Here is a 24,738-nt window from a genome sequence, read left to right as displayed (position 1 = left end):
TTCATGATAACTGAAACAGGTTGAGGCTGTGATAGCCCAAAATGGCTTCTGATAAACAAGATGGTATTCCAGATTTGTTGTCATTATGATGTTCAGTCTTTACATGAATTTCTATTATGGGGATGGGTGGGGATGGTTCATTCTGAGCCATTCAATAGGGAAATCTGGGCTCTATTCACATAACATGCTATGTGACTTTGGGCGAGTCACTGCAGTTATCTCATTTGTAAAATCAAAGGATAGCCTAGATTATGTCTGCAGTTACTTCTAGTAATCATAAAATCCCATGTCTACTGAGTCTTTCCTTATAAATTGTTCCCATATACTCCAGGGGTGACCAGTCAAAACCAATACTTTGTGGCTATGGAAAAGCTTCTCTTGAGAAACAGAAAGGAGGTATTCAGAATCATGAATGTAAACTCCTTAGTACCTGCTCTTGAACCACTGAGCTACTGGTTGAAATGAAATCTTCCATTAGTGAGACCAGATCGGTAGTAAGGCAATGAAATTTTGCCCAGAGTAAGAGATCAGAGTAGAGGCCTCTTCCCAACTCCCAACTAAGTTCATAAAACCATAGACTCTTAAAGATTTAGGAGAAACCTTAAAGTGACTTAGTCTACTGCTCACAACCTGTGGGTTGCTGATGAAAATATTATCAACCAGCACGAAGAGATTTCTAAAAACACCTACCTGAAAAGGATAACATCTTACTGACCTTACTTTAAGAGTATTGAGGAAGAGAGGAGGGAAACAAACAGAACAGAACCTCCAGGACAGTCCATAGAGAATGAAGTATCCAAAATCAAAGGGGTCTAATGTAACACTACATTAGGATACACACACTTCCCAAAGTCACAGTCAAGTTTACAAGTTGTGTCCAATGAATTCAAGGGCATCAGGTCAGACATCTCACCTGCTTCACCTTGGTAGTTGTGCAAACATGTTCCTATGACAGCGAATGAACATCACCACTCCCACCTTCAGTCATAACATGATCCAACAAAGTATGAGAGTTAAGACTTGGATGTCAAAGAGTTGCTTGGTAGGGTTGACAACAGGAAAGTATAAGCTTTGCAGACAGGCTGAATAATCCCTCCTCCAATTCTAAGACAACATCTGACATCTATTCACCCACCACTGAACAAGTATTATTAAGTGCCTATGGCATACAGGCAGTGTGGCAGGAAGTGAGAAATGAAGTTTAGAAAACAGATTTAGAACTGGAAAAGGCTTTAAATAAGGCATGATCCCTACACCCTCACGGACTTCAGTCAAGCAAGGGCATGAGACAACAGACAAGAGAATTCACTATCAAAAGCAAAATACTATGTGAGATATTAGGAGGAAGACCCTTACTACTAAGATGGGCAATTAGGGAAGGCTTTATGAAACAGGTGACATTTGAATTGTTCAAAAGAAAAAAAGAGTAGGAATTCAATAGGTCAAGAAAAATACAAAGGGCATCCTGGGTATAGGGAAGAGCATGAGCTAAATTAGAAGTCTATCCATTATTGAAGACCAATTTTCAAATTGCTTTTATATCCATTATTTTCTTGCTTGTTCCTTATTTAAAACAAAACAAAATACGACCTTGGTGAGACAGGTATTATTGACCTCATCCCGTACATGTGAGTTGAAGAGATTTGGGATACACTACAAGTTTCTTCCACTACTCTAGTGGGTGACCACAGGAATAACGTCATCTGGGAAATGACGAGGCAGGGGTATACACTGAATGGTCTCCAAGATGAAAGAACTGAGGCCCAGAAACTGAAAGTGACCTGGATCATGGTCATAAGCATCATCATAACTGAGATCCATATGGTACTTACTATGTGCCAAGCACTGTGCTATGCTCTTTGCAACCATTACCTCATTTAATTCTCACAACAACCCTGAGAGGTCAGTGCTACTATTTTCCCCATTTTACAGATGATTAAACCGAGGCAAAAAGAGGTTAAGTGACTTGACCATGGTCACATAGCTAGTAAGTATCTGAGGCCATCTCTGAGCTCAGGATTTCCTAACTCCAGGTCTAGAGCTCTATCCATCCAGCCACTCAAAATCACACACAGAGAACCTAAGCATATCAGTAATCATAAGCTAGGTCTCCTACATCAGTGTTTCATTCACTGTATGATGCTGCCATGTGGACTACAGTGAGAAGAAAGAAAGGCTGGCACATTTCGGAAAAATTGCTCCGTGGCAACACCATGGAATAAGCTGCGGCTAGAAGACTAGAATCACTGGGAGTGGGGGAGGTGGGAGAAAACTCAGCAAGGAAATGTCGAAAAAGTGCTGAGCTGAGGATGAGTGTCGTCTAGCTTCACAACATTAGGCAGAATGACTTAGGAACTTACCACTCAGACTGACTTTTTTTTGTTTCCCTCTCTCCTCTTCTTCCACTGCCTCCAATCCTTTCTATTGAACAAAAAAAAAAAAAAAAGGGGAGATTAGACTTATGATGTACCTTATATAGGGAATGAACTGCTGAGGAAAGTCTCCCTCTTTCAACACAGGCGGGCTCCTTTTCTTCAAGTTACAGTCTAGACAACAAGAGTTGTCTTAGAGCAGAGGTGGTCAAACGAGTGACCACAAAAACTCTGCAATGGCTGAACCAGATTAAAATGTAATTGGGAAATATTTAACAAGTAAATGAAAATGCAACGTAGACAATGTAAACTGGTTTTCAGTTCTAATTCTATTTCAGTTTGACACCTTTGGCCCAGAGCAGGGAGAGGTTAAATGACTTACCTACCATGGCACAGCCAGTGTGTGTCAGACAAAGAACTCAAAAGTACCTAGAGTTTGTCATTCAAGGCGTCCCAACCCTGAATTAGCAAATACTGAACAATTGCTCCTAGAGGAAATGCAAGATTAGGTTCCTGAGGGCCTCTGGTCACAACATTTACTTTAGCACTTTCCTGAGTAGCCTCATTCTTGTACATTTCCTCTTCTTTCTTCTGGATGTATCTGATGTATTGTTATTTCATTAACATAGAACTCATGGCCAGTAACTCTATAACTCCTGCCTGAGAGAAGCTAATCTAACACTTGTATTTTTTCTGTTAAGACTCAAGTCCTTCTTGGGCTTAAGAACACCAGACACTACTCAAAGACTTGGGGTATAGTGTAATCACCAAGAAAAAGCACAGAAACCATGAGCACTGGGTGACACTTATCCATGAACAACCTGAAAGCACAACAAGTATTAATTTTGGAATTACAAATGAATTTTATAGTGAGTAGATGAATTTACAAATATAGAATATTCAACCTATATCAAACTGCTTACCATCTCTGGAAGTGGGGAGGTAAGGAAGGAAGGAAAAAAATCTGGAATTCATTTTTTTAAAAAAAAATGAATGTTAAAAATTCTCTTTACATGCAACTGGGAAAAACAAATGTTAGAAAGAAAGAAAAAATACAGTATTCTCAAGTAATGAGAACTATAGGTCTTCCAGACTACACCAACCACACTGCCTCTTAACCTTTGAATTACTGAGGTTAAATGAGACATAATACTGACTAGGGCAAATTAATCAGTCAATCAACCCAGATTTAGAATAAGAGTCTCTAAAATATTCAGACCCATGCAGGGATTCTAAGTCCCTCTCAGGACATAGTCAAAAATGGGAAGAAATGACACACAGAAATTATCAGACAACCTGTAACTAAATGTCAGGTTACCTGATAACAATAGACTAAAGTACTTAAAAGAAAAACTGACCAGTGTAGATGGAAGTAAAAAGAGAAGGATTCAGGTAGGCAGGTAGGAAACAAAGCTTGAAAACAGGTAGAATATGGACAGGAAAATTGAAAGGAAAGGACATTTCATGCATCAGTAAATAACCAAGGACTTGGAGGTGGGAACTTGGCATGGTATATGCAGGAGACAGGAAGGAGTAAAGCCTGGCATGTGGATAATGGCCAAAGAACATTGCAGTGGGGAAGGTCCAAAGATGGAAGGGCTTGGGCATTGGAATAGAAGAGTTTATACTTTAATGTGGAACAATTAACTAGTTGTTCAAAGTAGTTTATGCATATTCACTTATCTGATCCTCAACTCTCTCAACACAATGCCCCGCACCTTATATGAAAGATGAAATATCAGTTCTGGAAAGTCTAAAACCGCTCTGGGACTTCAACTCAACAATGCTCATTCCCAGAAAGCATTTGTCTGAATAGTAAAGTATTGTCCTCTCTTTGAACTCTGAGGTCCTTCCAGATGCATCAGGGGAGCATGCCCTTCATTCCCAGGTATCTCAGGCAATTAGATGCTGGTGAGGAGAAGAAGAGGGCAAAGAAGAGGTCAAGGGAAGAGGGGAAAGGACAAGAGAGGAATAAAAGCTTTTTAAGCATCAAAACTCAGTGTGCCAGCTGCGCTGAAGCTCTTAACTTGAAAAATAAAACATCCAGCAAAGGTCCAGATTAGAAATACCATCCTCTGGCTGAAAATGAATTTAGCCTGAGCTCACATATGCTGCTGTTGCTGCCTTGTTCTGTGGATCTACACAGTCCACTCTGCTACAGAAATCCAATGTGCTCCAGGCTGCTCAACACATCACAGGGTTTTAAAACGCCAAATACCTTTCCTCTCCTTCATTTCCCCTTCTCACCCTCTTTGGGAGGATGCTGAGACAGGCACATTGGAAGGAGGACTTAGCACCATTTCACTGGGCATTTTCAGACTCTCAGCGTGTCTTCTTCCTTCTCCTCAGAAGGAAAAACAGAAGATGTTTTCCATAAGCAGCCGATTTCATTAGCTAATTTTACCATCACTTATGGTCGACTTTATGACTAAGATTTCATGCTGACTATATTAATCCTGTCAAATTTCGGAGAGAGAGGAATGATACTGTGTGTTTTATAGCTGCAATAACTTCTAGTCCATTAGACATGCATGCTGACATGGAAGTAATCAAATTGATTTTTTTGCCTATTACAATGGAGAACTTTGTATGAGCAAATAGCCCTTCTGGCAATGGTCTGTAAACCTCAAGAACCCTGCACTCCCTTCAGGAAGTGAAGAAATCCACTAAGATCCAGCTAAGAAATCTGGGTGTTCCCGCCCCCCTCCTCCTAGCTTTACATGCTATTTTCCCCTGAGAGAGGGAACACATTAGTCGGCCAGAACAACAACAAAAGACAATGAAAGGAATAATTTGAGGTTTTCAAAGCCACTGTAGACATCACAGAAGATGCAATTAGCTGTTTTCCCAGGATCAAGGGTCCTATTATTTCCTTCCCAAAGATAAGACAGTCCTGTTGTGTAATACTGGGCTCCAGCTCAGTTTCAGATTCCCACACAAACAGATCCTAGGAAAACCTGAAAGGGTTTGGGGGAAGAGGGGAGAAAGGACAGGAGGCAGTTTAGTACAGTAGACAGATCTCTGAACTTGTAGTCAAGAGAGAACTAGGTTTTTGTTCTGGCTAACACTTGTGAGCTGTGTGATCCTGGGGAAGTCATTAAACCTCTGGAAAATTCAATTTCCTAATAGGTAACAAGGGAACACTAATCCTCATAGTACCTATTTCACAGGGTTGTTGTGAAGAAAATGTTCTATAAACCTTACTATGGTTTTGACCATAAATGACAGACATTTATTTACAGTCTTTTAAAGTTTGAAAAAGACTTCATGGGCATTATCTCATCTGTGCCTGGAATAAGCATGTACTACAGTTTGCATTATTCCCATTTTACAGACAGTTTCATAAAAATTCTGATATTTTTTGTGACTTGACATTTGTTTATAATTTCTGCCTCTGAAACATCCCTCAGCCCTATGACCCTTTTCAAGTGGTGAGTTCCTCCAAAACCACCATCTTGAAGAAGGACCCGGACTTAGCTTCTAAATCTCTGGAAGTCACCATTCAACAAACACCAGCCCCTGCCTAGGTAGGTACCTTCATCATCCCCCTTCAACTTGTATTACTTCCCCATCCCAAAATACAATTTAGCCAGACTCACACCAGTCAGCTCTATTTAACTAGGGAAATAAGACATATCTGTAGCAAATCTTATTTTCATGGTCTTGTTAATATAATTAAGCAGGGTGGTTGACAAAATTACTTTCCTGACACAATTTACTATCATTCACTTACTTTTATTCCATCCTGCAGCCTACTGCCCAGCAGGAATCCTCTTAAACCAAAACATTTAATTACCTTCTCCAACCCAAGGAAGGTGTGAAAGTGGAATAACTACAAAGAGAACAGAACAGGAAGGCTCAGTTTAGGCTGATGCTCTCCATCAGTCTGACTGCTGATGCCTTTCTCTTCACTATGAAGCAGAAAGGAGAAAAGAATTGAACAGCAGGGGAGTCAGAATGGAAAAGCTGGACAGTTTTCCCAACTTCCCCAAAGTCTCATCTTCACCGGATAGCTTCACTTCTTGGCTTCAGACATTAGGAATTTCCAGATTATTAGATGCACATGTTCAAAGAGAATGAAAAGGCTTTCCAAAGTCAAACAATTGAATTCTTTATTATCCAAGTATGAAACCATTGCCCTTCTCTTGGTGGATAAGCTAAAACTTAAATTTTCACATTTATAGCCAATCAACAAGACTTAGCATCAAGATAACTGGGATCACCACTGGGCTCTTCAAAGTCACTATCCAAGTCATCACAGCCAAATCATGTAATTCTTCTGAGCCTCAGTTTCCTCACCTGTAAAATTGGGATAATAATAGTTGGTACTATAGACCATGCAAGGTTGTGAGGAAAACACATCTAAAATGTGAGGAATTATTATCATTAACTGGATAGGCTACCACACAATTTATAGAAATTTAAAAGGTATAATAGGTCCTCAGATGAAAAAGAATAGTTTTAATCTGACTGCTCCTCTTTTACAGGAACAGCTGAAGATCTTTTTTGACAATTACAAAATCTGAATAACTCTAAAGAGGGCAAGCCTCCCTGAGGGTGAACACATTTATATGGTGTTTTGTCTGCAAAGCACTGACTCCCAGAAGATACATAAGAGGTAAGATTCTATTGCAATTCCCATTTTACAGATGAGAAAACTCAGAGCAAGAGACTGTGATTCAATTATGTGCTTCGTTAAATAGGGGTAGAATTCAAACCCTATCAAATTCTATTTAGTCATGGTCATTTTTGTTGCAGAAAATCTGTGTTATTAGCTTTGGTTTCTTACCTGGTTACTTATGCCCTTTAACTGAAGCCATGAGATCTATTCCCCTAAATCCAATCACACTTTACACCCTCAACTCCACATCATACTCATTGATCCCAGACAGATCATATCCCAAACTTCAGTCCAACCTCTTGATCTCTAGCTGCAGGCCAAAGCCCCAATCAAAGTCAGTCAAAGCCCTAATTCTGGCTCTCCTACAATACTTTTTCTATAAACTTGAACTTTTATTTGCTCATCCATCAAGTAGGAATAATCTCTGCCCCTTATCTCAAAGGGCGATTATGAAAATCAATGAAGTAATGGAGGTGTGTGTATTTTTTGAAAAGCAAAGCACATTACTGCCTAATACATAAGGCATTATTATTAGAAATTTTTCCTGGAAGAAAATGAAGACTCGTTACTCTGGACCTTAGGATTACTCCAACTAGAGGCCCCAACTGGTCAGTTCCCTCCAAGATTTCACCAACAGACACACCTGAAAGGGATGAAAAATGGAAATCTTCCTAGCACCCTTAACAACTAAATGTGAGTCAAAACAATATATGCCATCCTTGTGTGTGTTCGTCCTTCACTGCCGAAGAAGACCATGTCATCAGAGAAATAATGATGTGCTAGGGTTGGAAGCTCAATTCCATGTGGACAGTCTCGGGCGGGTAAAGGTGGGAACTTCTAAATCTTAGAGTTCTCACGAGACCCCCCAGGAAACGGCTGGAAATACACGAGATAGCTCGGTTCACCTCGATTCCCAGCCGTTTCCTGGGGGGTCTCGTGAGAACTCTAAGATTTAGAAGTTCCCACCTTTACCCGCCCGAGACTGTCCACATGGAATTGAGCTTCCAACCCTAGCAATGATGTGACTTACACTTAACTTTGTTGAGTGAGGGAGGACTGTGCAGGTCACCAGCTTCACTCCTCTTCCAGAGCCATATGAATCCAGTAACCAGATATTCATCAGGATGACTGAAGATGACCCAGGATGAAGTAATTGGGGTTAAATGACTTGCCCAAGGTCACACAGCCAGTGTCAAGTGTCTGAGGTGAGATTTGAACTCAGGTCCTCCAGACTCCTGCACTGATGCTCTATCCACTGCACCACCTAGCTGCCCCATGCCATCCTTATGACCAATTAAAAGGCAAAGTTATGGTTGCAACTCTTATAGGAACACAAATATAACCCAAATATATGTCAGGGCGGAGACACTAGAAGTGGGGGGGAGGGGTGATAGAGAAGGTGTGCCAAGGCTGTACAAGATACTATAAGAATGTTTTGAATTTTTTCTTTAAAAAAAAAAAATCAAGAAAGTCTAAAATTGAGGGTACATTCATAGTCCTCACTTCCCAAACTTTTGAAAGAAACAAAATGCTTCTTGTCTACTCAAGAGAGAGACTCAAAACAGTAGGGGTTCAGAGGCAGATAGATACTGGTTTCAGAACATACCCAAGAGTGCAGTGCTTCCAAGCCCAAATGAGGATATGATCATCAAAAGTATCTTTGTTGGGCCAATTAAAGAGAAGGGGAGTGGTGGTAAAGAAGCTTTCCATGTTTTTCCCCAGTTATTGGAAATCAGACTGAGGGGGCAGCATACAACATAAAGGAGCTTTCTCACGACCTCAAGAGATATTGCCATGACAACTCTGGATCAATCTTCCAAAGACAAGTATCTTCATTTGCATGGATGTGAAATAGAATAATTTTTTTCTCAGCTTGGAAGTTAGGGATGGTGGGGGGAGGGAGGGGAGAGAGAGAAGAAAGAAGGGAAAGCTGAAGTATAGGAGAGTAGACAGCTCAAAGAGAAATTGACACCAATAACAGCCTTTACAGAGTATAGTATGAAAAAAAAAGAGAAAAATTATCAGCTACTTTGAAACACTCAAAAAGCCAGATCTGTCCCATAAAATCCAAAACAACTTGGTGAATAAAAGGCACTCAAAACTACTGCCAGTATAATGTTTCACTTTTTAAAATCCAAAGGTTTAATATTCAAATGAATGTTGCTTCTCTTTGGATGGTAGTACAAAAGTTCGCCTCAGAGCCCGAAAGAGCTGTGTTCAAGTCTTAGCTCTAACACATACTACTGGCTTTGTGACTCCGACCAAGCAAATCCACTTGTCAGTGCCCCAAGCTACCAACACTTTAAGACAATGGTTCCCAATTGGTGCCTCAAAATCTTTTCAACAAAATGTGTTGTAAATCCCCAGGGTAATTTAATATACTATTCATAATATTCTTTCGGATTGATTCATTAAATGCTTACAACAACTACAATGGTACCTTTAGGTCCAAAAAGCTTCACATTTAAAATTTACTACATAAATGCAATTACAAAATATAAATTTTTCTTCAGTCATCAAAACTCTAAATACAAAATTATAAAACCCTAATTATAAATATTTTATGTGGGATAGTCAACCTCAGCAGAACCTCATATGCTTACTATTATCTGAAAGACTTCATATTAAGTTACCTTATACATTTTTTGAATATATATTTTAAGTGAAGTTAGAACTTGGGAAATGTTTAACATAATAATCATGTAAACAATCTATATTCAACTTTTAAAATTTGAAGAAAAGTTTTCAAGATTTGACTTAACACCAAACATAGTCTTAAATCTGGTTCTCCATCAAGTTTATTCCTCTATTTTTATTTAAATCAAAAATAAAGTGAAAATGCTTGCTCACATAACGTGATGGAAAACAGTAGATTTTATAAGTTCTCTTGCTGAGACACAAGTTCATTTAAAAAATTTTAGCCACCTAACCAATCAAGAGAAAAGGTTAGTTTTATAAAAATGTACTGCTAATGACAAGAGTTCATTAAATGATAAATGTACTTAAAGTACAATTGTATAAATTATTTTTATCATTTATATGTAACCTATCCATTGTAAGGAAAGAATCTTGACTTTCTTGAATATGACTTTCTTTTCTACCATTGGCCCACTGGCTATACTCTCATGGAAACTAAATTACAATGTTGCCAACCAGTTCATTTGAAAATCACCAGACAGAATATGATGATAAATTTAAACCCCCAATCTTAATACTGCACTGAGAGGCAATTAAGACTGTTTCTACAGAGCTTCTGTAATAGTCTGTTGATGGCTTCAAGAAGTCTTGTAACATGCAACAATCAGAGTTTTCAAACTGCCCAACATATGTTTATTTGTACTTGAACGCTAGTGGCAGTTTGGAAGCAATCTGATGACAGATCAAGAACCTTCAAGAGCACACTGCCCTTAATCCGAAAACTCGAGTCTGGTGTGATCACTGTACCAAAATCGTCATGCTCATGCTCACAGTGGTTTTCAAGTACCACAGAAACAAACTTATAATGCTTCAAACATGTACAAGCTTATTGTCATAGAGTAAGTCTATATTTATAGTATTTACTGTGTAAGGCGCCATTATAGAACTTTTAGCACAAAACCCTTGGTCCATCAAGATCATCCCCCACTCCAGGGGTTCACAAACTATTAAGCAGAAACCATGGTGCTCTCTAAGACCTTTAAGTTGCAGAGAGGGTGGTGATAAGGGTTTCCTCACATCAATGAAATCATTACAAACAGGTCCAAGTTACTTTAAAATTTGCTCCATGTAACAATTATTTCTGTCTCATCTATGCTAAGTTTCTTCAGTGTTCTATCTCATCTACTCTTTGAAGATTTGCTCTGTCCTGTTCCCCACTGTATTAAATGGAGACAGGTGTGGATTTTACCCCACATTTTACTCACATCTATTTATGTATTATTCTGTAAAAAGATACGTAGTTAAGAAACTGTATATGTTTGTTTTGGGGGAAGGGAAGGAAGAGTGGATGTATACTGTATACACCCTGACAGTCTACTGACATACTGTACACACATCAGTCTAGTATAAGGTAAAGAGTATCGACTAGGGCCCAAAGGAATCTCTGAAAAAAAAAAGTCCTAAGAAAATCTGAGGAAGAAGAGGACCCTTTTAGGTGGACTGGGATAAGAAGGAGGAATCAAAGATGTCATGGAATTGGTGGAGTCTAAGCTAAGACGACTAAGGAAGAGAGACTCTGAGAGGCAGGGACCAGAAATGTATGCCAGTGTGAATGTAAAGGCAAGAGAAGGCATGTTGACTCTGGACAATAGCAGTCAAATTAAACTGGAACATAACAGTGTGCAAAGGTGAAATAAGGTTGGAAATGTAGATTTAAGACTAATACTGTGGAGGGCATCAAATGCTAGACTAAGGAATTTGAATTTTATCCTAGAGAATCACTGAAGAGTTTTGGGGAGTGGAGTGATGTGCTAAGACAATTTCTGCAGAACTGTCTGTTTAAATTGTCATTGCTTATAGTGTAAAACAAGTACTACATAATTTTCCTTGGTGCGAGTAGGCTGTCCTCTTTACAAACTTAACCAGTCCAGCTTTGAACAAATTTTAATTTAAATACCTCCAGCATCCCATGGGGTCCCATTCTCTTCAACATCTATCCTCCAACAATGTCTTATTGCATGCTAGAAGATTAATAAAAGTATGTTAAATTGATATGCTGAAGGATCTTAAGTTCAATCAAAAGTGATTTTAGCGACTTAGAACAACCCGAAGTGTTATACCACTGCCCCTGAAAAAACACAACCACATTCTCCAAGAGCATCTGAATTTTTAACAAGAAAACCAAGGCCTAAATTAAAGGTATAAAGATTATCATTCAGGGATTGGTAAGCATGGTAGGGGAATAAGGGAACACTCCAGAAGTCAACAGTCTATTGGCAATCACTCCTCATAAAGGTCTGACAAGTTTGGACCTTGATTAGTAATAGCACCTTCTTAATAATGACCTTTGGGGAGGAATGACAACTCTCATGCCATCCATGGTTTCAACTAGTGTCAAAATGTTTTGACATGGATGTACAACTTTGAAATTTCTTCATCTGTAAAATGAAGGGGCTGGATTAGATGATTTCTGAGGTTTTATCCAACTCTAAAATCCTATGATGCTGGCCTACTAATATAGTTAGTTAGTTCATCATGAACAGATACTTGGGATGGGATACATAAAGAATGCAAAGTGTTCTTTGGAGCTAATCAACCAGGAGTCACCATCAAAAGAGAGTCTTGGGTTTTAGGAAGAAGGGGGAAGAAGTGAAGAGGAAGGCCTTGGGTGTTCAAAGCAAGAACATTTTTCCATAACTTGCTCCTTTCCAATAGAATAACTTGAGCTCCAACCTTATTATCATTCATTTCTAGGATACTTTTTTTATTACAACCTCTTGCCAAATAAACTGGGTTAGAATAATAAACAAAAATTGTATCTTCAGTTCAAAGCTGACTTATCCAATTGAGACTTCAACTTGACCAAGTTGGGAGAAATTTCTCTAGTTCAGCTTTTCACCTCAAATGTCTTCTGGTGCTGCCTTCAAGCATGTCTCTACCCACTCCCAATTCCATCTGATCACACTGAAAAGAGTATTCTTTTGGGAAAGTCTGTCTCTGACACCAAAATTTTTGTATAAATCACTTGAACCCAAGTTACCAGAAGGAGTCAGAGTAAGAGTACAAATGAAATCTTTACCCCCCTTCTGCCAAAACTTCTCCAGTTTATAGGGGGACATATATTTAATGCTATTTAGCATTCAGAAGCTCTTTCATAGTCTATTCCCTTGCCTCCTCTTTATCTGATATCCTAGAAGATTTTCCCTACTTCCTGTATTAATTCTATCTGTAGGAACAAAGTTTCTCATGAGGAAGTGTGTCACTGGAAACCCTCCCCTTCTTTCACAGAGACAGGACCAGATCTGAGACACTTTAGTTCTTCAAAGAAGCATGGGGAAGGGGTAGCAATGAAACAGCGAGTGCATGCTAGCTAAGGAGAAAGAAACCTTGAATGGAGAAGAGTTATTTAAAATGAACTATTAAACTTAAAGACTGAGAGAGAACAGGCCTACGCACAAGGCAAGTTAGTCACTGTTACCCTCTGTTACAGAGAATGGCCTCACCCACAGAAATAACACATCATTTGGAGTAGGCACCAGGGAAGACAGAGACAAACTAGTTTATTGATAGAGGTCTTCTTATCTAAAACCCAGGGAAAATTCTGTGCTGCTCTGTCTTAGTCACCTCATTCATACAAAGGAAAGATTATTCAGCAGAGATCAGCATTAATTCATTTTCATGAACATGATAAGGCAACTTCAAGATACTAGATAAGAAGAGAAGGCAGTCACAGTTGGGTCATCTCTAACTATTCTTAGGGCTGTCTGAATGCACAGAAGTTCTGGCAATAGGGGAGAGCATTAGACAATACCAATTAGATAAGCCACTGTTTCCAGATCTGGGCTACATTATGTTAAGTGTTTAACCAAGAAACATGGAGGATGTGAACATTCCCAAAACAATTGCCTGTTTTTGGTTAATTGGCTGCAGGCTTGGGGAAGGGAGTTAGAAGGAATGGCTTTTGAAAAACAAACAAAACACTAGAAAGCCTGAACCAAGATACTACTCAGTCCAGGATGGCAGAACTGAATTCGTCAAAAAGATTCCCCTAAATGGAAAATTTTATAAGCTTCATATAAGAACAAGAAAATTTTTTGATATGAAGGATTTCATTATTAACAATTCTGATAAATGAAAACTCTTCTTAAAGGGGAGGGACTGTTTTCATTTTTGTGGTACCTGGCCAGTAGCAGGTGCTAAATAAATGTTTACTGACTGATGCCCCCCCCCCCCCCTAAAAAAACCAGATGCTTTCAATGTGTGTCCTGAAATCAGTTTCATTTGGCTCAATGTCTTCCTTATACTCTTAGACCTGGAAAATAAAAATGTTGGGCCCCGAAAGACTTTCAAAAAAAATTTAGATGTGATCACTATAGTCTGCTTACTAAGGTACGGAAGAGACCCTAGTCACTTTAGAGTTATTTTCGACAAGAATTTTGGATCTAATCCTGGTTATCTAGAAACCCAATTCACCAGAACAGCAAATTTGGCCCTGATGCACTATTTCCTCTACACACTTTAACTCCGGAAGAAGGATAGTTTTCGTACAATCTCTGCCTAGCTCATTAGCTACACACTGGCTGCTGAGATGTTGAAGGAAAGACTAGAATAGAAGATAATACAGAATCAGACCTTAAGGACAAAGGGCAGAAGTGACCTCCCTAAACCTAGGGCCAGGGTACAGGCAGAGATAGTCTTCCCTTGGTCAAAGAAAAAGTAATTTTTTTTAAAAATGTGTTTACTTAAGGTTCTCAGCCCTGCTTAGGGCCTGGAGTTTCTCAGCAACCCAGCCCAGAATGTTCCCCAGGAGTTCTACATAATCCCATTCCATTTGCCATCTCTTTATAAGCCCTACACACTTTTTTTTATGGTCCCATCCCTTCTGAAAACCCTACGTGTAACTCATCAGCGAAAGTGTGCCCAGAAAAGAATGAAAAATGATCTGAGGAATGCAGAACAGGTTTCATGTAAAAGAGTCAAAGAACTGGGGTCTTCATTTAGCACAGACAAAGCTACGGGTTGACTTGGTTACAGTCTTCAAGTACATGACAGTTTTTTATAGACAAGATACAGAACATTTAGTTCCCTCTGCCCACCAAAGACTCAAAAAAAGAAGGAATTGACAAAGGAAAGCAATACTGACTAAATTTGGGCAAGACCAACCATGGGTGAGGAGTGAAGGAGGAAAAATTATTGGACTGGGCAGCCAAGCAAGGGTGTAGTGCCTCTCTTCCTACAGAGTTGTCTTGGGGTAGCCATGGTATACATGGGTAGGATGAAGGCACTAACTGGACCAAAGTGTCAGAGTTCTGATCAGTTCTAAGCGACTCCCTATATTTGGACTTTACCAAAAAACAAAACAAAACAAAAACGCTTTTCATTGTCAAAATTTCCAGGCGGGGGACAGTGGAGGGTGGGAGGGGCGCTTGACAACTCAAGTAATGAGAAACAACTGGAAATGTCCTTCATATGATTTCCTCTACCTATGGCTTCTCTGCCCCTCTCTTGTCCTCTGGGGCAGCATAGATTTATGACATTTTTAATAGGCAGTTAATTTATTTAATATGGAATATTAATAATGAAGTGACGGGGCTGGCAGTTTAACAGTGCTGGAGGTTTTGGGGGTATTTTGGGATACTATTAAATTTTTACAGTTAACAGATGGATACTATTTCTTAGAACACATAAACTGATCCTTCTACCGTATGCGGCCAAGGATATTTATATTCCAAGCTTGCTCAGCTCACCCCTCTTTGTTAAAAAGACACAGGAGATTTATTCTAGTGTTAAATGAGTTATTCCCATGACACAAGGACTGAACCAAAACACCAAAATTTACCTACTCAGAATACATCCACCTAAACTCTACTCAAGGAGCTTCCAAATTCTTTTTAAATCTAGATGGGTCCTAACACTCCTATAAGATGACCAGGTCTTATTCTCATTGTGGTGATCTGGGAAAAAGGCAAAATTCTAGGAATATAATTCAGGTTTCCTAATTCCCAGGTAAGTAGCTATGTATTTTTAATGCTAGTGAAGGTGTAGTCAAACAAAAATGCTCAAACAAAAGGAACTAACAGCTTGGGACAGTGATCAAGTCTGGGCTCCAAGACCAGCTTAGGGGGTGGGGGTATAAAATTGACGAAATTTGTCATTCCCCAATTGATAAATGGTCAAAGGACATGAACAGGAAGTTTTCAGATGAAGAAATTAAAACTATCTATAGTCATGAAAAAATGCTCTAAATCATTATTGATTAGAGAAATGGAAATAAAAACAATTCTGAGGTATCAGATTGGCTAATATGACAGGACAGGAAAAGTGATAAATGTTGGCAAAGACATGAGAAAATTGGAACACATTTTAATGCATTGTTGGTGGAGTTGTAAACTGATCCAACCATTCTGGAGAGCAATTTGGAACTATGACCAAAGAGCTATAAAACTGTGCATACCCTTTGACCCAGCAATACCACCTCTAGGTCTATAGGCCAAAGAGATCATACAAATGGGGAAAGGACCCACATATACAAAAATATTTATAACAGCTCTTTGTATGGTGACAAAGAATTGGAAATTGATGGGGATGCCTATCAATTGGGGAATGGCTGAACAAGTTGTGGTATGTGAATGCAATGGAATACTATTGTGCTGTAAGAAATGATGAGCAGCAGAAAGACGTATGAAGTGATACTGAGGGAGGGCAGGAGAACATCGTACACAGTTACAGCCACATTATGAGATGACTAACTTTGATAGACTTGGCTCTTCCTGGCAATGCAAGGTTATAAGACAGCTCTATGAGGCTCATGATGGAAAATGCTATCCACATCCAGTGAAAGAAATATGGAGTCTGAATGCAGATCAAAGCAGACTGCTCTCTCTCTTTATTGTTTCATTTCTTTGTTCTCATAGTTCATTACACTGGTTCTAATTCTTTGCAACATGACTAAGGGGAAAATGTTTAATGTGAATGTATATGTAGAGCCTATATCAGATTGCATGTTGTCTTGGGGAGGGGGAGGAGGGGGAGGAGGGAGAGAAGGGAGGAGAAGAAAATCTGGAACTCAAAAGCTTGTGAAACTGAATGCTATAAACTAAAAATAATTAATTAATTAATTTTGAGAAAAAGAAATGATGAACAGAACAGTTTCAGAAAATCCTTGGAAGACTTATAGGAACTCATGCAAATTGAAGTAAGTAGAACCAGAAGAACATTGTGTTTAGTAACAGTAATATTGTAAGGATGGTCAACCATGAAAGACTTAGCTACTCTTATAAAGATAACAATCCAGGACAATTCCAAAGGATCCATAATGAAAAATATGATTTACCTCCAGAGAGAGAATTGATGAACTATGAATGCAGATTGAAGCATACTTTTTTAACTTTATTTTTCCTGTGGATTGTCTTTTTTTTGCAATGACTAATATGGAAATATTTTACATGGCTTCACATGTGCAATCAATATCAAACTGTTTTTTTGAGGGTGGAGGGGAATGAGGGAAGAAAAGAATTTGGAACTCAAAAATCTTCAAAAAAAATTTACATGTAACTTGGAAATTAAAAAAACTGGAAAGACTTGACTGAATTGATGCTGAGTGAAGTGAGCAGAACAGGAGAACAATGTACACAGTAACAGCCACAATGCTAACTTTGATAGATTGGCTCTTCTCAGCAATGCAAGGATCTAAGACAGTTCCAAAGACTAAAGATGGAAAATGCTATCCACATCCACAGAGAGAACTATAGTCTTAATGCAGATCAAAGCAGACTATTTTTTCTCCCTTTATCTTTTATGTGGTTTTTTTCCTGTTTGGTTCTGATTCTTCTTTACATCATGACTAATGTGGAAATGTGTTTAAAGGCTATATCAGATTACATGCCACCTTGGGGAGGGGACGAAAAGAGGAAGAGGGGAAAAGTTACAACTCAAAAATCTATTAAAAGTGAATGTTTAAAACTAAAAATAAATTTAAAAAGCAAATCAAAACAAAAAAATTGGCCAAATTATATTGACTGGGAATCAGAAGGGATTTTCAAAGGCCACCTAATGCAAGCTTCTGGCCAACACTAGAATCTCCACTATGATCTCCCTGACAAGTGGTCATTTTGAACCTCCAGTGATAGAAAGGTCAGTATTTGACAAAGAAAACCAATTCTGTTGTGGTATAGCTCTGATATTTGGACTTTTGCTCTGCGTGTTAAACTAAAATCTGCCTCCCTGATACTTCTTTATGTCCATTTGGTCCTAGTTCTGCTCTCTAGAGCTACACAAAAGGAATTAACTTCTTCCATAAGCCAGCTCTTGAAATAATCATATCCCTCCCCACCCAAGTTGTCTTTTTTTCCTGATTATATATCCCCAGTTCCTTCAACCTCAATATTGCATATTCTCCAATCCTTTCACTCCTGGATTGTCCTCCAAGGAATTTGCTGCAGTAGTCCATGATTCTCCTAAAGTCTGGCATGCTGCATTGAACCCAATACTTCAGATATGATCTTACTTGGGGAGAAATCAGCAGAATTGTAACCTCCTCCATTTTGGAAGCTATGCCAGCATTAACATGACTTATGGCTGTATTATCTTTTGGTGAAGGGTGTCATTCAACCAAGCTTGGTGAAAACCTAAACTGAAACAACAGAGAAGCAAAGCATCCTAAACCTATTCCAGTTATCACTCTCAATCAAGGAGGAGGATTCATCTTACCCAAGAGGAGAACAAGCCATTATTATCCCCATGGTGTGACTGCTAGGCTTCCCAATCCTTCCCTACCCTTTGGTAGATACCTGAAACAACCAAGCCATACTTTCAGCTTAAGATTTCCAAGTGGGTTAAAATACTGAATATCCTGGAAAGACTGAGATATTGGTAATATTGGTAATGTATTGGTAATATATTATTATACCACAATGTGAATGAAGAATTCAAACGGCTTTTAATGAAAGAAAAAAAAAAAGAGTAAGAATGCTACCAAGTAGAGAGGCTTGAAGTGGTAGTCAGGTTGAGGGCATGAAGCAGGGATGCTGACAGATCTGATTTAAGCTGTTATATAGCTAGAAAAAAAGATCATCCTTGGTCTCTGTCTTCTACAAAGAGGTCTGATTCAATTAAACAATAAGAAATACAAAGCTGTTCATCACTGGGTCGCTAATCTAGTGATGTAGGACCAGAACTATACCCTAAGGATATTATTGACAAAGAAAAAGAGAAGATCTATGCCTATAAAGGAATTCCTAGGAGCAATATTTGTAATGATAAAAATAAATATATACAACACACACTCCTTTTGGAGGCCTTGGTTCATAGAGCGAACATAATTGATAGGGAGAAAATGTGGAGAAAAAATGTACTCAAATTTCTCCCCCTAGCCGATTTCATCCCCCACAAAAGGATTTCTGTCGAAGTCCTCTGCACTGTTCTTGGTCACGCTCTGCCTTAGAGAAGCAAAAAAAAAAAATTTCCTTTTGGAGAAAGAAAATGATTTGCATAATATTCTTTGCAAGTTCATATCAGCCTCTGATAATGATCTCAGCATAATGCAGAGACGTTTGAGAAGGCTGTTACAACACTAAGTAATCATATTTTAAATTATGTTTCCCTTTATAGAAAGGTGTTGCAAAAACACACAGACATGAAATCTGTCTGTTGGAGCCCCAGTACGAACCACCTGACCATCTTCCCACTATTCTACTGTTACAGATTGCAACATTGGCTTCCAGATCTTACCAAACAAAAGCAACTAACTGTACCAGACTGCCTTCACAAAATGCCCAGCTCCTTCTTCAGGTAGATGCTGGAACGCATATGACTGAACGAGAAATACATGATGATGACACATATGAGAAGGAGAGAAGAGAATAAGCACTTACCCAGCACCTACGAGGTCCCAGGTACAATGTGCAGTGCTTTTACAAATATTATCTCTTTAATTTTCACAACTACCCAGCACAGTAGGTGTGTTATTGTTGTTCAGTTGTGTTCAACTCTTCATGCCCCATTTGGAGTTTTCTTTGCAGAGATACTAGAGTGGTTTGCCATTTCCTTCTCCAGCTCATTTTACAGATGAGGAAACTGAGGCAAACAGGATTAGTCACACAGCTAGTAACTAAGACTGGATTAGAACTCAGTGCTCAGTGCACACCACCTAGCTGCCTCATACATAAGCTAGAGAACATCACACTTCCCCTTTCCACTTGACATGCTTCAGCAATGCCATGAACTCTAGACTACAGACAAGTGAAAGCTTCTTAGCCAGAAAGAAGGTCCCCTTGAATCATCCCAAAGCCATATAGATGGAGCCAACTCTCTTGCATTCTCCAGTGACCAGCTAACTTTTGTGTAGAAATCCCACAGTAAAAACTCTGGGAAAACTTGGTTCAGAATTGATGAAGCTGATGGCCAACTGAGAGAAGTCAAGTGTATTCCTAGGCATGCTACTAGCTGGTAAGATCACATCACTCTCTCCAACAGTCCCCAGAATCCTGTTCACATTTCTGTCTTTCCAAACAGAATCTTATGTTCCTTCTCCTCAAAGGGTAAAGGGCATTTTCCTAAACATTTGGGGGTTGAATATCTTGTCTAAAATAGAGTGGAAAAAAGGGATGCACAGGATAGAAACCACAAAGGATTTCATGGAGAACTTAGCAACCTGAATACATGCAAGTCCTACCACTGGTCATATCTAATCTAGGCTTCAGGTTCTGGAGAGCAGCAGTGGAGCATTTGTTTTGGAGTCAGAATACCCTGAGTTGGAATCTTTTTGCTCTGTTCATTATTTCTAGGGCAGCTAGGTGGTTCAGTGAATAGGGTGCTGGCTCTTGAGTGAGAACCTGAGTTCAAATCCAGTCTCAGACACTGACTAGCTATGTGACTCTGGGCAAGTCTCAACTCTGTTTGCCTCAATTTCCCTATCTGAAAAATGAGCATGGCAAACCACTCCAGTATCTTTGCCCAGAAAAGCCCAGACTGGGTCATAAAGAGCATGACAGGCCTGAAATGACTGAACAACATGTCTAATGCATAAAAAACCCCAAACTACTTATTATCTATGACTTTGAGCTAATCACTATTCTTCCCTCTAGGGTCTCACTTATAAAATACAGAGGTTGGACTATATGCTCTCTAAAGCCCCTTCAAACTTAATAGGTTAAAGTTATTTAAAACTTGGCAAGATAGATTTCAACAACTGCCCCTCACCCCCTGAAAGTAGGAATAGGAAGGTTTCAACCAAACAAGTTAGGAAACTGGATTAGAGAGAAAAAGACTTTGTATAAGGAGAAAACTGATCCTACACCAGGTCTTCATGCGTAATGGCAAAGAGCATCTCTCCCCCTTTTTGCTTTCCTTTTTCTTCATTTAGGAGACTGACTCATAAAGCAAGAGTAGACCACTCACCCTCTATTTTCCTAAAAGCTTTCTTTCTTTTTTATTTAAAAAAAAAAATCCAATTATAACACCAATCTCTCAGCAGGGGTCAGTGTTCGAATAAGAACGGGCAAAGTGAATGGACACCACACAAGCAAGATTAATGCCTAAAGGGTTTCAAAAGTTGTATGATGCAGATTTCATTAACATCTTAATTGTAATGTATCTTTTTAATCTTCTCTCACACTAATGGTTTTATATGCTTCAAAAAAAAGGAGAAAAATCTGCTGACAACGACAAAAAATATCAATATACAAAATTTAACAAAGGCATTTAGCAGTACAATGGAAACGAAATTAGGTGCAGGAAACTGTGTTAAGTTAACACTGTGATTTTTAACTGCACAACAGTCCCAGAATGAAGCTAATACTGTTGCAGCCACTTCTATTCTTTCCAGCGATGCAGAGGCAATGAGACTCAGCAAATCACGGCTGCAGGCATCCTGGAGGAGATGAAGCAGCAACGCACAGAGCCCAGCGTGCATTCCTAAATGTAAACCAGGAGAGACATTTCAAATGCTTGGAATGAGCACCTTCATCACATTAATTAAATACCTCCCTAGGGCCACTGGTTTAAAGAAAGGGTCATAGAAGTCATCTACTTTATAGATGAGGAAACTGAGGCCCAGAGAGTGGAAGGCCCAAGGTCACATAGTTAGTAACAAAGTCGGGACTGAAACCCGAGTTCTCTGACTTTATATCAGGCATTCTTGCCACTGCACCCAGCTATTTCTATTTCTCCTGTGTCCTCTGTGGAATTACCCTAAAAGCCCACTCTACATAAGCACTGAAATTTCCAAGTATGACTTTTACTCCACCCAAATCAGGAATTTCCACTGTAACAAGTGACGAAGAATCCAAAAGCATAGAAAGACTATTATATAAACTGAGATGGAAATAAAGTAAGCAGAACCAGGAAAGCAGTATGCAAAATGAAAATAGAAAACAAAAGCCAGACTAAATGCTCTAAGACCCAGACTGGCCCAGAGACGAAACAATGAGCTTCCCTTCTTCGCAGGTGAAGCAGGAGGATGAGAGAAGTACAAGCAAGGGAAGGAAATGAGCATTGAAAGCCTGCTATATATCACTTTACAAAAATCATCTCATTTGATCTTTATCACAGTCCTAGGAGATAGCTGCTATTAATATCCCCATTTTACAATTGAGAAGATTGAGGCAGATTAAGGTGAAGTGACTTACCTAGGATCACACAGCTAATAAGCAATGGATACTAGATTTGAATGCAGGTCTTCCAGGACCAGCACTCTTAGCCACTGCACTACCAAGCCACCAGACTTCTTTTGACATATTGGTGTTTTGTTTTTTTTTTTTACAAGAGACAATAGAGCTTGGCTCAAGGGAGTAAGATATATTTAGAAATAGATATGATATCAATCAATTAAATTTTATTTTTTTAAAAACAGCTTTTCACACCAAATCAGTGGATGACATACCTGATGTGCCAAATGTACATGGATTCTAGAATCACAACAAACTCTGCTTTATCCAGAAGCATCAGGAAATGAGGTTCTCTACTACAGAGAAAATTCAAGTTAACTGAGTTGCTTTTGGACACTGTTATTTTTAAAATATTTATTAAATTCTGATGTACACCTACCCATATAAAGCAAGACTTTATTATTCTTTAATGATTCAGAAGATCTTTTAGGATTTTTACAGGGTCTTTAAGTCATTGGGAGGAGATTCACCACCACTGATACAACAGACCAAAATAATATAGGGGAAAAACCATTCTAAAACTTCCAACCAAGCCCACCTAAATCTTGAGCTTCTGGAAAATGTCTGAAATTATTGGGTACATACTTTTTTGGTTATAGAAGAAGGCCAACTCTGAAAGTTCGGCTATTTTTCCACTTTGTATCTTTGGAGCCCAGTTCAGTTGGTTCGTCAAACATGGTAGGAACTTAATATATGCTTACTTTATTGACTTGAAGCCAATACAACCATCCACATTTTACCTGTCCTTCCAGGCCAGTTTAAACCCTTCCTCTAGAAAGTCTCTTTTCAAATGGTATAGACCCATGAAGAGCTTTCCTTTCTTGATATAGTTTAAGTTGACAATTCTTAGTCAAGTAGACCACTCCATTTCCTGGAATTTTCTGGAATTCTGTGCTTTTGGAAGGGAGAGGAGAGGAAAAGAGTTTTTAGGGTAGAGAAAGGAAAAAGTCTTGAATGCCTAGAATGCACCACTCTCTTCCCTCCTAATCCCTCTACCTGCTAGAATTAAGTCACTCTGCTAGGCCTCAGTTTCCTATTCTGTAAAGTGAGGGAATACATCAGACTAGATGACCTCTAAAGTCCTTGTCAGTTTTAAATCTACTATATTAATGTTCAAAGATGTGCAACCTCTGATAAGTTTTTCAGATTCAAGTTGTTTGTTGGTAGCCACTCCCTTACATTGCAGCATACTTTGTTAATGTATTTCCACCACTATTCCCAAGGGAAAGGAAGCTTCTTGAAGACAGACACCTTTTTCCCAATTCAATAAGCATTCATTAAGTTAGCATGTCCAAAGCACCAAGCTAGATATTGGTGACTCAAAGGCAAGATGAAGAACAACACTGACCCTCAAGGAGCTTATATTCTACTTGACGTGTGAGGGGTAGGGATGGATATAACACTGGCAAATAGAGAAGGACATACAAAAGAATCTGAGAACAGAAAGAAAACATTCATAACTAATAACAATTACGTTACCAAGTGATTCTCATAGAAAGTGGCAAGAGCTGTCTTGAATCAAAGTAAGGATTCTAAGAGGCAGAGATATAAGGACTTCCTCATTAACTCTTAGTAGTCAGGGTGGCCTGATGAAAGGCATGGAGATAGAAGATGGATGGGGTGAGTGAGCATGCCATTTTGGCTGTGACAGGGTATGTGAAGGGCAGTCATGTGTACAGTAACCCTGGAAAGGTAGGTTGGAACCTGACTGGGAACGGCTTTAAATGCCAAGCTGGGGCACTAGAGGGGTGGTAAAAGTTCTTAAGAGCAGGGAGATATTTTTAGGAAGATTAATTTAGAGGCTATTTAGAAGACAAATAGAAAAGGTAAAAGTGTGAAAGCTGGAATTTCACCTAGAATATTTCAGGCAAGAGAAAAGGGCCTGGATTAGGGTTGTGGTCATCTATATGAAAAAAGGGGATGAATGAGGAACTCTTGGTCAGATATGGATTATGACCTTTGAGGGCCCTGCCAACGATGATATTATGAATCTCTAATATGGAATAAGAGGATTTTGATGCACTGAAAATGAATATTTTTAAGAAGACTGAAGCTAGGAAATTCCTCCAATCCCAAATGCCTGGAAAAGAACTCTCAGCTCAATACAGTGAAAAGATCACTTGTCAAGGATTCAAGAGCCCTAGGTGTGAACCTTAACTTTATCCAATAACTAGCCTAGACCTTAGGTAAGTTATTTAAAACTCTTCAGGCTTTGGTTTCCTTCTGTAAAATAAGGGACTTCATATGACCCTAAGATCTAGAGCTAGAAGGAACCTCAGAGTAAGAAGTACATGCTTTTAGACTGACTGACCATCTAGTCCAGCCCCTTGAGAAAGCATAAGCAAACTGCCCAGTCACAAAGGTGGTAACTAGTCACTGAGGTCTTGAACAAGTCCTCTAATTTCAAATTCACTGCCAGTCCTACTACAAAGCCCATGCTGCC

The 24,738-nt window shown here is 39.0% G+C and overlaps 1 protein-coding gene across 6 annotated transcripts in view; it reads right to left on the bottom strand.

The window, feature by feature from the left end:
* NACC2 (NACC family member 2) overlaps positions 1-24,738 on the bottom strand; it is a 128,493-nt gene that overhangs the window by 78,192 nt on the left and 25,563 nt on the right. For 5 of the 6 annotated variants that reach the window (XM_072632977.1, XM_072632976.1, XM_072632984.1 and 2 more), the window contains exon 2: positions 2,361-2,421. The exons of the other annotated variant lie outside the window; for it this stretch is intronic. The gene's annotated coding sequence lies outside the window, so the exon portion shown is untranslated. The remainder of the gene's footprint in view (positions 1-2,360; positions 2,422-24,738) is intronic. 6 annotated transcript variants of the gene reach the window in all.

This window comes from Notamacropus eugenii, chromosome 1 (genome assembly GCF_028372415.1).
Source record: "Notamacropus eugenii isolate mMacEug1 chromosome 1, mMacEug1.pri_v2, whole genome shotgun sequence".
Taxonomy (NCBI): Eukaryota; Metazoa; Chordata; class Mammalia; order Diprotodontia; family Macropodidae; genus Notamacropus; species Notamacropus eugenii.
This window is presented reverse-complemented; position numbering and strand designations above follow the sequence as displayed.